General features: G+C 39.4%; 1 long non-coding RNA gene across 3 annotated transcripts in view; it reads right to left on the bottom strand.

The window, feature by feature from the left end:
* Window positions 1-12,008, bottom strand: part of LOC126078162 (uncharacterized) — a 91,220-nt gene that overhangs the window by 8,847 nt on the left and 70,365 nt on the right. For all 3 annotated transcript variants that reach the window (XR_007517990.1, XR_007517989.1, XR_007517988.1), the window contains one exon: window positions 1,305-1,585. This is a non-coding gene — a long non-coding RNA (uncharacterized LOC126078162). The remainder of the gene's footprint in view (window positions 1-1,304; window positions 1,586-12,008) is intronic.

The following is a 12,008-nucleotide window of genomic DNA, read 5'->3' on the forward strand; positions in this document are numbered from 1 at the left end:
GGCCCTTTGGTTAGCAGCCATAGCACTTAACCACTGCGTCACCAGGGTTTCCCTAACCCATATGGACAATGCCTATATAAGCGTGTTAACACTATAGAAAAAAAAGTATATACCACCCATGTATATCCTCCTTGAAACCCCTTGGTTTAACATTCTAAGCATCCTGCACTGCCCACTTCTTCTATCAAAAATAAAAGAAACACAGGAATCTGCCTAGAGGCATTTAGTGTTGTCTTTTTTATGTATTTGAAGGACCAGTCCCTGGGGAAGGACATCATGCTTGGTAAATTAGAGGGTCAGCAAAAAACAGCAAGACCTTCAACGAGATGGCTTGACACAGTGGCTTCAACAATGGGCTCAAGCATAACAACGATTGTAAGCATGACACAGGACGAGAAGTATTCTGTTCTGTGGTACATAGGGTCGTTACGAGTCAGAACAGACTCAATGGCACCTAACAACACAATGACAAGTGTTTGAAGGAGCCCTGGTGGCACTGTGGTTAGGCATTCAGCTGCAAACCAAAAGGCCAACAGTTCAAATCCTCCAGCTGCTCCTTGGAAACCCTGTGGCGCAGTTCTGCTCTGTCCTATAGGGTCGCTATGAGTCAGAAGCGACTCGAAGGTAACAGGTTTAAAAAGTATCTGAAAATAAAAATAATACACATTGTCTATTACCTATAGGGATTTTTAAATATTTCTTTTTTTCTGTGTTTGATTTTTTTAAATTGTCATTACCATTATGATTATTTTTCTGCTTTATCTCCAACAACTGCTTTTCAACCTTGCCGGCTCGCAATTCTTCCTTCTCATCATAAAGATAATACATACCTGCTCCTTAAAGGAGTGCGGATTTAATTATTGAGTGAGGGGTGGAAAGTTGTTAGGAAAGAGTTTATGAAAGAACAATCCCAATTTTAAAGTGCCTCCGCACCTCCAAGAATATCATACTAAGTCACTGAAGGAGGACAGTGATGATGTTTGCAAGTTTTATTATAGTTCTTACAGATAGCAGTTATTTCCAGGAGATTGCTTTATCCTGATCACTGCGGTTGATTTTGAGGTTGATGGCAGTTAATTTTATGTATGCATTCAGAGAGAAATGAGATGGCTTGCTGGTAATACACATTTCCAGATTTTTCTTTTATTAGATTGCAAAAGCAGGCACTTAGACTTGTATTACTTATTTGAAGCAAAAAAAAAAAAAATTTTTTTTTTAATTATGATCAGCCCAAGTGTTGTGTTAGGTAAAACAGGGACATCCTGAAAATTAATTCATCTTATCTGGAACTGCAGCTGCCTTACCTTAATTTTGATCAAATGCCGAATGTCATTTGCAGCCAAGCTAATTTCACCAAGGGCCAAGACGATGGTGTTACATCAGGCGGGGCTAGTCAAGTGCATCTTGTCCATCAGCGCAGGGGAATCTGCTGAGCCCATGGGCTTAGAATCCTCAAAACAACTTTATCTGCTTAGATGTTTTCCTAAGCGCCTGGAGCCTCCTGGCAGACTGGTTTAGGCTGAGATTCCTCCTGCCTGGATGCAGAAGAGAGCCTTCCCGTCTCTCCTCTTCTGCAGCTCTCAACCTGTATGTTCGAGTACGTGCAAGAAAATGGGGTGTGAAAGGCTATGTTAGCTCATAGAAGACATTTAAGAGGAAAATCACCCTTAAAAAGTGAAATTCAGGAATCAGGTTCATTCGCGGGGGGAATACTGGCTAGCAATCAAGTAGACAACGCTAGCAAGGTTATCTTGAAAAAAACACACCACAACAATATAAAATGAGGGTGACCTATAGTCAGTTCTTAAAAATTCCCTCTGAGCAGCATAAAATCGTGGTTAAAAACACGAAGTCTAGAATCAGGAGGTGTCCCTATTGTTGTTGTTGGGTGCTGTAAAGTCAATTCCAACACATAGAGACCCTATAGGACAGAGTAGAACTACTATAGGACAAAGAAGTACTGCCTCATAGGGTTTCCTAGGCTGAAGTCTTTACAGGGGAAGATTGCCAGGTTTTCCCTCCCATGGATCAGCTGGTGGGTTCGAAACACCTACCTTTCAATTAGTAGTCAAGCACTTAGCCATTGCACCACCAGGCCTCCTTGATGAAGTCCCTAGGTGGTGCGATCTGTTAATGCACTCAGCTGCTAAACGAAAGGTTGGAGGTTCAAATTCATCCAGAAGTGCCTCAGAAGAAAGGCCTGGCAATCTATTTCCAAAAATCAGCCGTCTAAAACCCTGTGGAGCACAGCTCTCCTCAGACACACACCGGGTCTCCATGAGTCAGAGCTGGCTAGACAGCAAGTGGTAGAAAAAAACCAAACCCACTGCCTTCAAGTCATTTCTGACTCATAGCGGCCCTATGGAACAGAGTAGAGCCGCCCTACAGGGCTTTCAAGGCTGTAAATCTTTACAGAAGTGGACTGCCACATCGTTCTCCCTTGGAGCAACTGGTGGGTTTGAACCTCCTACCTTTCAGTTAGCAGCTGAGCGATTTAACCGCTATGCCACCAGGACTCGAGGTGGTAGCCTGGGTTTAAATCTTAGCTCTGTCACTTAATAAACATTGGATTTGGGGATAATTACTTAACTGCTCTGGGGTTCAGTTTTCCTACCTATAAAATGGAAAAGATAATAGTGCTTATTTCATAGGGCTATTACAAGGATTAAGAGTTAGAAATCTCTGAAGAACTTAAGCAGTGCTTGGCACATAGAAAGCACTACGTATGTATTTGTCAAATAAATAAATTCCTTTCTTGAGAGAGGAACATCACTCCTAGCTCTTTACACACAACACACACACACCCTAACGCTGAAGCAATAAATCCTTCCACGAAAGAAAATCACAGATTCCCAGAGCCATATTTTCAGAGTCGCTCATGTTGCATCCAGACATGGGCTATTTAATCCTTCCAAAAACAACCAAGAGAGAATTTACGCAAATAAACTTCTCCTTTTACAGAAGAGAATGCTGCTGTACAGGGAGATCCATTGCTTTCTTTTTTTTTTTTTTTTTTTTTTTTAATAATTTTTATTATGCTTTAAGTGAAAGTTTACAAATCAAGTCAGTCTCTCACACAGAAACCCATATACACCTTGCTACACACCCCCAATTACTCTCCCCCTAATCAGACAGCCTGCTCTCTCCCTCCACCCTCTCTTTTCGTGTCCTTTTCGCCAGCTTCTACCCCCCTCCACCCTCTCATCTCCCCTCCAGGCAGGAGATGCCAACATAGTCTCAAGTGTCCACCTGATGCAAGAAGCTCACTCCTCACCAGCATCCCTCTCCAACCCATTGTCCAGTACAATCCATGTCTGAAGAGTTGGCTTCAGGAATGGTTCCTATGCTGGGCCAGCAGAAGGTCTGGGGGCCATGATCACTGGGGTCCTTCCAGTCTCAGTCAGACCATTAAGTCTGGTCTTATGAGAATTTGGGATCTGCATCCCACTGCTCTCCTGCTCCCTCAGGGGTTCCCTGTTGTGTTCCCTGTCAGGGCAGTCATGGGTTGTAGCCGGGCACCATCTAGTTCTTCTGGTCTCAGGATGATGTAGTTGCTGGCTCATGTGGCCCTTTCTGTCTCTTGGGCTCGTAATCACCTTGTGTCCTTGGTGTTCTTCATTTTCCTTTGACCCAGGTGGGTTGGGACCAATTGATGCATCTTAGATGGCTGCTTGCTAGCATTTAAGACCCCAGATGCCACTCTTCGAAGTGGGATGCAGAATGTTTTCTTAATACGTTTCATTATGCCAATTGACTTAGATGTCCTCTGAAACCATGGTCCCCAGACGCCTGCCCCTGCTACGCTGGCCTTCAAAGCATTCAGTTTATTCAGGAAACTTCTTTGCTTTTGGTTTAGTCCAATCATGCTGACCTCCCCTGTATTGTGTGCTGTCTTTCCCTTCACCTAAAGTAGTTCTTATCTACTACCTAATTAGTGAATACCCGTCTCCCACCCTCCCTCCCCCCTCATAACCACAAAAGAATGTTTTCTTCTCAGTTTAAACTATTTCTCAAGTTCTTATAATAGTGGTCTTATACAATATTTGTCCATTTGCAACTAATTCCACTCAACATAATCATAATGCCTTTCAGGTTCCTCCATGTTATGAAATGTTTCACAGATTCCTCACTGTTCTTTATCGATGTGTAGTATTCCATTGTGTGAATATACCATAATTTATTTATCCATTCATCCGTTGATGGGCACCTTGGTTGCTTCCATCTTTTTGCTATTGTAAACAGTGCTGCAATAAACATGGGTGTACACATATCTCTTCGTGTAAAGGCTCTTATTTCTCTAGGATATATTCCAAGGAGTGGGATTGCTGGATCATATGGTAGTTCTTCACGGTAGTTCTATTTCTAACTTTTTTTTTTTTATTTTTATAATAACTTTTATTAAGCTTCAAGTGAACGTTTACAAATCCAATCAGTCTGTCACATATAAGTTTACATACATCTCACTCCCTACTCCCACTTACTCTCCCCGTCTTGAGTCAGCCCTTTCAGTCTCTCCTTTCTTGACAATTTTGCCGGCTTCCCTCTCTCTCTATCCTCCCATCCCCCCTCCAGACAAGAGTTGCCAACACAATCTCAAGTGTACACCTGATATAATTAGCTCACTCTTCATCAGCGTCTCTCTCCCACCCGCTGACCAGTCCCTTTCATGTCTGATGAGTTGTCTTCAGGGATGGTTCCTGTCCTGTGTCAACAGAAGGTCTGGAGAGCATGACCGCCGGGATTCCTCCAGTCTCAGTCAGACCATTAAGTTTGGTCTTCTTATGAGAATTTGGGGTCTGCATCCCACTGCTCTCCTGCTCCCTCAGGGGTCCTCTGCTGAGCTCCCTGTCAGGGCAGTCATCGATTGTGGCCGGGCACCAACTAGTTCTTCTGGTCTCAGGATGATGTAGGTCTCTGGTTCATGTGGCCCTTTCTGTCTCTTGGGCTCTTAGTTGTCATGTGGGCTTGGTGTTCTTCATTTTCCTTTGCTCCAGGTGGGTTGAGACCAATTGCTGCATCTTAGATGGCTGCTTGTTAGCATTTAAGACCCCAGACGCCACATTTCAAAGTGGGATGCAGAATGATTTCATAATAGAATTATTTTGCCAATTGACTTAGAAGTCCCCGCAAACCATGTTCCCCAGACCCCCGCGCTTGCTCCGCTGAGCTTTGAAGCATTCATTTTATCCCGGAAACTTCTTTGCTTTTGGTCCAGTCCAATTGAGCTGACCTTCCATGTATTGAGTGTTGTCTTTCCCTTCACCTAAAGCAGTTCTTATCTACTGATTAATCAATAAAAAAACCCTCTCCCACCCTCCCTCCCTCCCCCCCTCGTAACCACAAAAGTATGTGTTCTTCTCAGGTTTACTATTTCTCAAGATCTTATAATAGTGGTCTTATACAGTATTTGTCCTTTTGCCTCTGACTCATTTCGCTCAGCATAATGCCTTCCAGGTTCCTCCATGTTATGAAATGTTTCAGAGATTCGTCACTGTTCTTTATCGATGCGTAGTATTCCATTGTGTGAATATACCACAATTTATTTACCCATTCATCCGTTGATGGACACCTTGGTTGCTTCCAACTTTTTGCTATTGTAAACAGAGCTGCAATAAACATGGGTGTGCATATATCTGTTTGTATGAAGGCTCTTGTATCTCTAGGGTATATTCCGAGGAGTGGGATTTCTGGGTTGTATGGTAGTTCTATTTCTAACTGTTTAAGATAACGCCAGATAGATTTCCAAAGTGGTTGTACCATTTTACATTCCCACCAGCAGTGTATGAGAGTTCCAATCTCTCCGCAGCCTCTCCAACATTTATTATTTTGTGTTTTTTGGATTAATGCCAGCCTTGCTGGTGTGAGATGGAATCTCATCGTAGTTTTAATTTGCATTTCTCTAATGGCTAATGATCGAGAGCATTTTCTCATGTATCTGTTGGCTGCCTGAATATCTTCTTTAGAGAAATGTGTGTTCATATCCTTTGCCCACTTCTTGATTGGGTTGTTTGTCTTTTTGTGGTTGAGTTTTGACAGAATCATGTAGATTTTAGAGATCAGGCGCTGGTCGGAGATGTCATAGCTGAAAATTCTTTCCCAATCTGTAGGTGGTCTTTTTACTCTTTTGGTGAAGTCTTTAGATGAGCATAGGTGTTTGATTTTTAGGAGCTCCCAGTTATCGGGTTTCTCTTCATCATTTTTGGTAATGTTTTGTATTCTGTTTATACCTTGTATTAGGGCTCCTAGGGTTGTCCCAATTTTTTCTTCCATGATCTTTATCGTTTTAGTCTTTATGTTTAGGTCTTTGATCCACTTGGAGTTAGTTTTTGTGCATGGTGTGAGGTATGGGTCCTGTTTCATTTTTTTGCAAATGGATATCCAGTTATGCCAGCACCATTTGTTAAAAAGGCTGTCTTTTCCCCAGTTAATTGACACTGGTCCTTTGTCAAATATCAGCTGCTCATACATGGATGGATCTATGTCTGGGTTCTCAATTCTGTTCCATTGGTCTATGTGTCTGTTGTTGTACCAATACCAGGCTGTTTTGACTACTGTGGCTGTATAATAGGTTCTGAAGTCAGGTAAGGTGAGGCCTCCCACTTTCTTCTTCTTTTTCAGTAGTGCTTTGCTTATCCGGGGCTTTTTTCCCTTCCATATGAAATTGGTGATTTGTTTCTCTATCCCCTTAAAATATGACATTGGAATTTGGATCGGAAGTGCGTTAAATGTATAGATGGCTTTTGGTAGAATAGACATTTTTACTATGTTAAGTCTTCCTATCCATGAGCAAGGTATGTTTTTCCACTTAAGTATGTCCTTTTGAATTTCTTGTAGTAGAGCTTTGTAGTTTTCTTTGTATAGGTCTTTTACATCCTTGGTAAGATTTATTCCTAAGTATCTTATCTTCTTGGGGGCTACCGTGAATGGTATTGATTTGGTTATTTCCTCTTCGGTGTTCTTTTTGTTGATGTAGAGGAATCCAAGTGATTTTTGTATGTTTATTTTATAACCTGAGACTCTGCCAAACTCTTCTATTAGTTTCAGTAGTTTTCTGGAGGATTCCTTAGGGTTTTCTGTGTATATAATCATGTCATCTGCAAATAGTGATAACTTTACTTCTTCCTTGCCAATCCGGATACCTTTTATTTCTTTGTCTAGCCTGATTGCCCTGGCTAAGACTTCCAACACGATGTTGAATAAGAGCGGTGATAAAGGGCATCCTTGTCTGGTTCCCGTTCTCAAGGGAAATGCTTTCAGGTTCTCTCCATTTAGAGTGATATTGGCTGTTGGCTTTGCATAGATGCCCTTTATTATGTTGAGGAATTTTCCTTCAATTCCTATTTTGGTAAGAGTTTTTATCATAAATGGGTGTTGGACTTTGTCAAATGCCTTTTCTGCATCAATTGATAAGATCATGTGGTTTTTGTCTTTTGTTTTATTTATGTGATGGATTACATTAATGGTTTTTCTGATATTAAACCAGCCTTGCATACCTGGTATAAATCCCACTTGATCAGGGTGAATTATTTTTTTGATGTGTTGTTGGATTCTATTGGCTAGAATTTTGTTGAGGATTTTTGCATCAATGTTCATGAGGGATATAGGTCTATAATTTTCTTTTTTTGTAATGTCTTTACCTGGTTTTGGTATCAGGGAGATGGTGGCTTCATAGAATGAGTTGGGTAGTATTCCGTCATTTTCTATGCTTTGGAATACCTTTAGTAGTAGTGGTGTTAACTCTTCTCTGAAAATTTGGTAGAACTCTGCAGTGAAGCCGTCCGGGCCAGGACTTTTTTTTGTTGGGAGTTTTTTGATTACCGTTTCAATCTCTTTTTTTGTTATGGGTCTATTTAGTTGTTCTGCTTCTGAATGTGTTAGTTTAGGTAGGTAGTGTTTTTCAAGGAATTCATCCATTTCTTCTAGGTTTTCAAATTTGTTAGAGTACAATTTTTCATAATAATCTGAAATGATTCTTTTAATTTCATTTGGTTCTGTTGTGATGTGGTCCTTCTCATTTCTTATTCGGGTTATTTGTTTCCTTTCCTGTATTTCTTTAGTCAGTCTAGCCAATGGTTTATCAATTTTGTTAATTTTTTCAAAGAACCAGCTTTTGGCTTTGTTAATTCTTTCAATTGTTTTTCTGTTCTCTAATTCATTTAGTTCAGCTCTAATTTTTATTATTTGTTTTCTTCTGGTGCCTGATGGCTTCTTTTGTTGCTCACTTTCTATTTGTTCAAGTTGTAGGGACAGTTCTCTGATTTTGGCTCTTTCTTCTTTTTGTATGTGTGCATTTATTGATATAAATTGACCTCTGAGCACTGCTTTTGCTGTGTCCCAGAGGTTTTCCATTGCTTTCTTTGAGACAACTCAAGGAACTCAACCCCTTCCCCAGGTTTATTGCTTCACTAGGCTCATTGCTCTTAGACATGAAGCAATACCAAATTAATACAGAATTTTTTAAAAGTGTGAAATTCAAGCCAATTTAAGAAATAAGAGTACATATAGGAAAAGGTATCCACTGTATGAAGTTTATACAACATTTTAGAAACTGGATCTTCTGATTGCAACAGGAAATTAACAAAGTACTGCTAAATGGACTTAAGTTTCCATTCGAATTTTCTAAATGAGAAAGAAGCTAAAGCATGTAGCTAGCTTAAAAAAAAAAAAAAAAAAAAGACCAGTGGGGTATGCAAGGTATGTGGAAAGTCATTCAAGTGTGATCTGATTCTTCTAGGAAAGACAAAATATTATTAAGGCAAGTGTGGGAGAAGGGAGACCTGCAAGGCTCCTCATTATGGTGGGATGTGTCACCTGGTCAAGTCAAAAGAAGGGAAGAAATGAATGTGAGAAGACCTGAGAGCAGGAATGATGGGTTTGTTCAACTTTCCCCTCCAAATAGCTCCTTAATGAGTTTTGAAAAATAGTAATCTTTGTCCATAAAACTTTCTTCATGGTAACTCCTGTTTGTGTAAGAATTCTTGGATTTCACCCAGTCCAGCCCTGTCTTGCAGAGAAAAGAAGGAAAGAAGGGAGGGAGAAAAGAGAGAGAAAAGAGAATTTTCAGCCATTCCCATGTTAAGGCAAAGCTTGAAAAAAAAAATCAATAACTTCTAAAATTTGTGGTTTTCCCTGATGACAAAGCAATATATGCTCATTGCCAAAAAAAAAAAAAAAGGAAAATGTAGGAGAAAATCAAACTCACTTTAATTCTCTCACTCTACTGTAAGTATATGTCTTAGATATCTAGTGCTGCTATAACAGAAATACAACAAGTTGATGGCTTTAACAAAGAGAAATGTATTTTCTCACAGTCTAATAGGCTAGAAGTCCAAATTCAGGTTGCCAGCTCCAGGGGAAGGCTTTCTCTCTCTCTCTCTCTCGCTTTCTTGGCTCTGGGGGAAGGTCCTTGTCATCAATCTTCCCCGGTTGAGGAGATTCTCAGTGCAGGGACCCCAGGTCCAAAGGATGACCTATTCTCCCGACTCTTGTTTCTTGGTGGTATGAGGTCCCCACTCTCTGCTTGCTTCCCTTTCCTTTTATTTCTTATAAGATAAAAGGTGGTGCAGGCCACAGCCCAGGGGAACTCTCTTTACGTTAGATCGGGGATGTGACCTGAGCAAGCGTGTTATATCCCACCCTAATCCTCTTTCAGCCACAGGCAGAGATTATGATTTATAACACACAGGAAAATCACAAAATGGAGGACAACCACACATTACTGGGAAAAAAAAAAAAAAAAATGGGAATCATGGCCCAATCAAGTTGACACATATTTTTTTGGAACACAATTCAATCCATAACAGTATGTGAATATCTTCCTGTCTCATTAGTGGCTCGCCTATCCTGATTGCCTATGAATTCATATACACTTTTTTTCATAGTAAATTGTTATCTAAGGACACAGCCTTTTACCTGACTTCTAAACTTTATTATATTAAGAGACTTTTCCTATACTCTTAAATATTCTTCATAGATTTGGATTGTTTGGCTCTACTATAATTTATCTAATGAGTTACATAAGTTATCTAATCAGCTACATGTGTTGGATGTTGTATCTGTGATTTTCCTAAAATAAATAATACTTATTTATGAAGATTTATGAACTTCTCCAATTACTTCCTCAAGAGAATTTCCTAGAAATAGAAATTCTGAATAAAAGTGCATGAGTATTTTAAAGCATTTAATTTTTTTTCTTTTTTTATGGTATATATCATGATATATCATGATTACAACATCATGCTAAATGGAGAAAATATTGAAGTTGTCAAGGATTTCATTTTACTTGGATCTGCAATCAATGCCCACGGAAACAGTGGTAAAGAAATCAAACAACATATTGCTTTGTGCAAATCTGCTACAGAAGTCCTCCTTAAAGTGTTAAAAATAAATAAATAAAAGATATCACTTTGAGGACTAAGGTGCACCTGATCCAAGCCATGGTATTTTCAATCACCTCATATGCAAATGAAAGCTGGACAATGAATATGGAAGATTGAAGAAGAATTGATGCATGTAAATTATGGTGTTGGAGAAGAATACTGAATGTACCATGGACTGCCAGAAGAATGAACAAATCTGTCTTGGAAGAAGTACAGCCAGGATGCTCCCTAGAAGTGAGGATGGTGAGACTTCATCTCACATAATTTGGACATGTTATCTGGAGAGACCATTCCCTGGAGAAGGACATCATGCTTGGTAGAGAGTCAGCAAAAAAGAGGAAAACCCTTAATGAGATGGATTGACACAGTGGCTTCAGTGATGGGCTCAAGCATAACAACAATTGGGGGATGGCACAGGACTGGACACTGTTTTGTCTGTTGTACATAATGTCACTATGATTTGGAACTGACTTGATAGCATCTAACAATAGTTGTGCTTTTCCTGGTTTTTGTTAGATTTGAATATTAATTTTTTTTCTGCCATATAAAAAAGTCCTGAGTTTATCAAGTCAACTGTTTTCTTTCTGATTGATGATTTTCTCTTTTATCTGTATTATAGCATTCTCATACATTTTCTTTGGGTTATTTACTATAATTACCTTCTTGAAAGATTAAGTGGTTCATTTATAGTCTTTTTATAGAAACAGTGCTAAGCATTTTATATGAAATAGCTCATTTAACCCTAAAACCAAGATAAACCAAACCCATTGCCATTGAATCAATTCCAACTCATGGCAACCCCACGGATTGCAGAGTAGAACTGCTCCATAGGGTTTCCTTGGCTGTAATCTCTATGCAAGCAGATCGACAGGCTTTTCTTCCGTGGCACCGCTGGGTGGGTTCAAACTCCCAACCTTTAGGGTGCAAACCATTTGTATCACCCAGGGACCTCCCTTTTGACCCTAATGAGAACTAAATAGATGCTATTATTTTCTCCATTTTATAGATTTAAAAGTGGACTTAAATAAATTAAGCAACTTTCAGAGATTATAGAGCAAGCAGATGGCGAAATCTGGGCTTGAACTCACATCATGCAAGGATTGAAAGACAATGGCCTTGGCTGTCAGCACAAATTCACGTGTGGGCACATGCCCTGAAATGGACTGGCCCTGGTTCTCTCTGAGTGTGAAGGGTAATTTGCATTTTTTTTCACTCAAGAGCTACATGAGAGAGTTCTTTGCTGTATTTTGATTTAAAAAGTCCAAATGATAAAAAAAAAAAAAAATGATAGCAAAGTTTAATTGAAAATTTAATACCAATTTCTAATATTGTTGGATGAGAAAAATGTATCAAGGAATTCACTGTGGCTTCTTATTTGTGATCAATTCTTATGAATATTCTGGAAACCCTTGGAAAACCTGCATTCTCTATTTACGGAATGGGACATACACTGTATCATACAAGTTGAATTTATTAAATGTTATTCAAACCTCTTTTTTTATTCCCTTTTTTTTTTTACCATTTATATTATTAAATTCCAAATATTTTCATATACTCGTTTAGTCATAGCCTGAGAGTAATATAATGTCTTCCATTTAACTCTTTTTTACCTTCAGTTCTCCTGTGTAT

This window comes from Elephas maximus, chromosome 6 (genome assembly GCF_024166365.1).
Source record: "Elephas maximus indicus isolate mEleMax1 chromosome 6, mEleMax1 primary haplotype, whole genome shotgun sequence".
NCBI lineage: Eukaryota > Metazoa > Chordata > Mammalia > Proboscidea > Elephantidae > Elephas > Elephas maximus.